At 35.4% G+C, this 6,000-nt stretch overlaps 1 pseudogene; it reads left to right on the plus strand.

Moving 5' to 3' along the window:
• Nucleotides 1-1,555: 1,555 nt before the first annotated feature.
• LOC121634213 lies at nucleotides 1,556-3,758 on the plus strand (annotated as a pseudogene).
• The last annotated feature ends 2,242 nt before the right edge of the window (nucleotides 3,759-6,000 follow it).

A 6,000-nucleotide genomic window follows, 5' to 3' on the forward strand; every position in this document is an offset into this window, starting at 1 on the left:
GTCATGCAATCTGTATTCATACAAGCCATTTCATAATAAAGAATAGCCTAGTTAAGAAAAAACCAACAAATTGCATTGAATCTTGACTTCAACTTATGGGTCGTGGGGCAACGGTGGAAAAGGAAAAACTTCCTTTTAACAGGACGGAAAAATCTCTGGCAGAACCCGACTTATATATATATATATATATATATATGTTAGGGGTGGGACTTTAATACATTCATTACAATTAATTACAAAAAAATTATGCATTTATTCTCAGTTTGCATTCCAAACAACGTGGAACGTTTGTCAGCGCACGGATTCCGGTACACCAATTAAATCGAGACACACGTCAGAGCTCGGCTAAATAATTGATGCTAATTTAACTACTTTGGTGTTATATTCAGCAAGTTTTCAGACCCATCTATTGACTCTATTTCAAAGAAGCAACTAGCGACAAATCTAGGGACTTTTTAGGTTTTATTCTGAGACTTTTGGAAACTGATGTGAAAGCATGTTTACTTCTTCTAAATGAGCAGGGCTTTGGCAGGCCCCTCCCCCATCCAAAAGCACTCACAGCTGCAGTCGGAGACGTTCACCTCTGTTTCATGACCAGACTGAAAGTGAAACGTGTAAAGCTGCTGTTGGCGGATCCTTCTCTGGCTTACTGTCACATATTAATGCCTATTAATGAAGAGTGTGGACAAAAACATATTAAAAGTTGACAGTACTGTAACATGTTGTAGACTCTTAGAGAACAGCTGGAAGTGTTAGTTAAAGTACTTAAAATGACATTTTAACTTTAGATCTGTTAAGTTTTGGCCAGGCATATTTTCTAGTTCTTTTAATAGTGTTTTGAATTGAAATGCAATTAAATGCATTTTTCCAGACATTACTAAAGTCTGGGTTTACAATATTAACATCTATGTCTATTATTTGATTCAGTTGTCCACTAAAATGTATTCAAATAAAAAAAATGTTGCTTTTTGGAGCAAATTTTGTTAAGCAATTAAAATGTGATGAATCAAGATTAATTACAAAACCTTTAATTAATTAGATGATTTTTTTTTTAATCTAGGTCCACCTCTAATAAACATATATTGTAAATACACCCCCTACTTTTTGAGTAACTCCACACACTGCCGAGTTTCAAGATAGAAAACGAGATCCACAGAGCAGCTACGCCACAGAGCGTCTTTGAGATGGAAGACTTTTCCCTCCTGAATCTCCTCAGCTACACATGAACCAGGTGGTCGTGAACCGTATCAGTTAGCGCTGTCAGCAGCCTGTCAGCAGCTCCAGCAGCTCTGGAAAGCCGTGGAGACTCGCGACAGGTTGTGGCAGCTGCAGGAAGAGCTGCTGAAAGTTGCTGCTGCTACGATTTGAGCTGCTGTCTGTAGCCAGATGAGGATCAGAAGGTAAAGAATAAAGTCTGGTGTTACTTTTACACCCCATTAAAAGCACAAATCACCACACAAAAGCAGGAATATTTAATCAGAAACTCTGTGAAAGAATAGAAGTGTGAAACTAGCAAATCTACACCAGATAAGTTCACATCCCTTCATATGCCTTGATGGGCGTGGTTTCTATGTCTGCAAGGCGAGGACCTGTTTGCATCATAGGTGTGAGGTTTTTAAAATTTTCTTGTGATGTAGAGAAGCAGCAAGTACGGCTTTACATTATAAAAAACAAAAACTAGTTTTACCCTGTAGACGGCGTTTTTTTTTTACCCACAAAACACAGTTTTTTAAATAAATAAAAAAAATACTAAACTTTATCAACAGTATAAGTGGTTTTCATCACAATTAAGTGATACTGTGGCCTTTACAGCTCAAAAAACACATTTTTGGGTGCACTATCCCTTTAAACTTACAGTTTTGGAACCTGTGAGATTTGTCCATGTTCATGCCATCAGGTGGGCACGAGGAGCCATAATTTGTGTTTACATGTTCTTTTTTTTTGGGGGGATTTTGTGTACCTGGTCTTTTAACTGCTTATTGTCTTAGCTGTGTTTGATGATTTTACCGATCTGGTAGCTGAGATTCTTTGGATACCACACATGCCTGTAACTACATTACAGACCTGCGATAAAACTGGGTGTTAACCCCTTAACCCTCGGTAGCGGAGGGTGCAGGCGCAAGAGGTTAAACGCTCAAGCTTAAAATGCAAAGTTTATCTGGATAATGAAACACTGAAGGTGCATGGATGGAAGTTATTGTGCATATTGTGAATATTTTTCCTCACCATCTAGAAGCTGTGAGATTGTAATCCTGCTTCCTCTCTGTTAACTGATGACTGACATTTTTTAGATATTGTTCCTTCTGTGTTTAGACGGAAGCTTCAAAGCTGTAAATTCATCATGCTGACTTTTTACCTTTCTGTTAGTAAATCCTGAACATTCCATCCTTCTTTGTCATAAATATTTGATTTCATTAAATTAATATATAATAAATATATTATATATAACACATTTTGTGATCAATTGTAAACATTCTCACACACATCTTCAATCTTGAATCTTATTGGACGGTCGGATGATGTAATGAGATGAAGGATGATAAGTATCGAGTCAAAGTGATGTGGAAGCACAGTGACCTGATGAGAACACTGATGCTCGGAGTATGGTGAGAATCTGTGTTGATTATTAAAAATAATTTGTCTTAAGAAATGCATTACTGTTTGTTTTATGGATTAACTTAGGATCTTAACATATTTAAATAATAATACTGGACATATTAAAACATCCTGTTGTTGTATTTATTTAATATATGCTAAAATAATTTTAAAAATTTACATGAATAATGGAAGCAGCATCTACTCTTTCTCTTAGTTATAGTATCCATCCTTGTTATGAAATAAATAATGTCTCTAAAACACTGATGAGAACACACTCAACAATATGTGTTTTATTGTACATTTTCCTGGGCTCTTTATCTGTTGTCACAGCATGTGGAAATCTCCTTGTAATAATCTCCATCATCTACTTCAAGCAACTCCACACACCTTCTAACTGCCTTATTTTCTCACTGGCTGTGGTTGACCTGCTTGTGGGAATTGTAGTCTTTCCGTTCAGCATGTCATATACTCTCAGCTCTTGTCTGTATTACAGAGAGTTATTCTGCAAAATACGGGACAGTTTTGATGTTGTACTGAGCAACACCTCCATTTTAAATTTATGTTGTATTTCTGTTGACAGATACTATGCAGTGTGTCAGCCGCTGACATACAGGACTAAGATAAACATCTGTGTTGTTTCAGTCATGATCCTGATGAGCTGGGGTGTTTCTATTTTTATTGCCATTGTCTTTGTTATTACAGAGTTACACCAAAAGAAATGTGAACCAAACTGTTATTTAGATGATGTGCTTGAAAAAATTTGTTTACCTTTTATGGCATTTTATCTGCCTGTAATCATAATGCTGTACATCTATCTGAGAATTTATCTTGTTGCACAGAGACAGGCTCGCAGCATCCAGATCACAACAAAGTCTGGAGTCACTGTCAGCAATGGGGAAAGGAAGGCCACCAGGACTCTCGCTATTGTCATGGGAGTTTTTCTCATCTGTTGGCTGCCGTTTTTTCTTTGCTTTTCGCTGCAGCTAACAGGTCGTGTGACAATGCAGGTGTATGAAACACTTAACTGGTTTGCTCTGTCTAATTCAATGCTCAACCCATTCATTTATGCTTTCTTTTACAGCCGGTTCAGGTCAGCTTTCAGAATGATCATTTCTGGAAACATTTTTCGAAGAGGCTTTTCTAACTCTGAACTTATTTGATAGTTTATGATCATGAAAACATTAATGCATCTGTACTCAGAACAGGTTGTAATGTTTGTTCAATAGAAAATGTGTCCTTAAGCTTTGTAAAGAACGATTGCAGCCTATACCCAACATGAGATATATAATGTCTGCTTTAAGACAACATATACATAATGCAGTTTGGTGAATAAAATATTTAGAAATAATAAACATTTAAATAAAACTGAGTTTAGAAAAACATGTGTGGTCTTTTTACGGATGCAATTCTCTTTCGGATCTCATACCAAGTAAATTTCAGTCTGATATTACTGACACTCTGCATCAAACTTAAACATCCTACATGAAAGGAAAGGAAATTATAGTTTACACACACTTGCTTTTTCATGCAGAGTCCCAAGCAAATCAATGTGAAAATCCCAATCAAATACATGAAATATAAAAGCCACAATAATTACAATCCCTTTGTTGATACCTAGGTCTACCTAGGTTTTTCTCTCTCTCCAAGATTATGAGATAAAGAAAAAGAAAAAGATCAAGATAAAGAACAAGGAATAAAATATTAAGTAGATTTGTATCTGTTATGAAAAAAGTAATACATTATATATACACACACTCACACATATATATAGCTATACACACACACATATATATATGTATATATATATATATATATATATATATATATATATATATATATATATATATATTAGTATATATTAGACAATTAGTCATGATGTCATCAACAATAAAATAAAATATACTAAATGTTATTTGTATATTCTGTGTGTTCCATAAACAAGTGTGTTTTACATTGTTATATATTCTAACAGTGCATGGGCTCTTTTTTCCTTTATTGTTCAGCAGGTAGACAGGGACGTTCAGCAACAACAAAATAATAATAATAATCCTTTATGAGTCCCACAGTGGGAAACTGTTTCTCTACATTTAGCCCATCCTAGTTGCTTGGAGCAGTGTGCTGCTAGATTCCAGGGTCGGGGAGCAGTTGGGGGTTAAGGGCCTTGCTCAGGGACACACAGAGGTTTTCACCTTGGTTGCCAGCCCGGGGATTTTAACCGAGGTTTTACAGACCCAAGCCCACCTCTGTAATCACTAGGTTACCACTCCCAGATGTTTTCCTCGTCTTTACAACTGGACTTTTTGCTCCTAAAGTAACTTTTATTACGCTTTAGTAATATAAAACACTTCAACTGAAAGTACACATTTCACAGATTCCACAACTGTATGTTTCATCTCGCTATGACCAAGATTTAATGAAACAGAGGTAAAAGAAGGCCAATTTAAGCTTCATGATTTTAAACATGGTCATAAAATGTTTTACCTTTGCTGTCTTGCCTCTAAAACCTATATCCACCAGGATGAAACTGTGTTTATTTAAAAAATAAACAAAAAGATCTGTGTTTCTCATTGTCTTCCCCATGACCCTTCATTGGACAAAGCAGTATAGATGATGGATGGTTGGATGGATGGATGGATGGATGGATGAATACATCAAACATTTAATTCTTTTCTGTATTTGTTACTCTTGCCTTTGATATTACAAAGGCAAGAGTAAGAAATACAGAAAATAATGAAATGTGTTTTCCATACAATAAAGTCTGTTGAACTAAAATTGAGAAAGAAAGAAAGAAAGAAAGAAAGAAAGAAAGAAAGAAAGAAAGAAAGAAAGAAAGAAAGAAAATACATATTATTTGGCGCCCTCTTGTGGTGAGACACTGACAGTGTTTGTGCCCAGAAAGAATGAATTTGGCCTTGATCTTGAGGCCCAATTCTTTTACTGAAAATTCATCTAATCACTACCCAGCAGAGCGCATGAAGAAGAAATAAAGAAAATTTTACTCTATAACTGAATTGAACAAAAAAGTATAGGTTATTTCTAGATTAGTACATTTTGTTGCATAATAATAATAATAATAATAATAATAATAATAATAATAATAAGAAGAAGAAGAAGAAGAAGAAGAAGAAGAATCATTATTATTATTTGGACTTTTTGGTCTTTGGACTTGTGATTGCTTTGTATGATGTGTTTCTCTTGCCGCTTCTGAACAGTATATTTAACTGTGGGTGGTATAAGGACATCAAAAGCAGTGTGCAGATCTCTTTTGAACTTCAGGCTTGCTGGAGATGTCTTTATGGTTAATGTGGACTCGCGGTATTTAAGCGGAAAACGGTGAAGTCTCTGCTGTAGCTTTCCTTCTCATTGCAATGGTTTAAGTGCATGTTTCATTGTTTGAACAAA

Source organism: Melanotaenia boesemani, chromosome 22 (genome assembly GCF_017639745.1).
Source record: "Melanotaenia boesemani isolate fMelBoe1 chromosome 22, fMelBoe1.pri, whole genome shotgun sequence".
In the NCBI taxonomy this organism is placed as follows: domain Eukaryota; kingdom Metazoa; phylum Chordata; class Actinopteri; order Atheriniformes; family Melanotaeniidae; genus Melanotaenia; species Melanotaenia boesemani.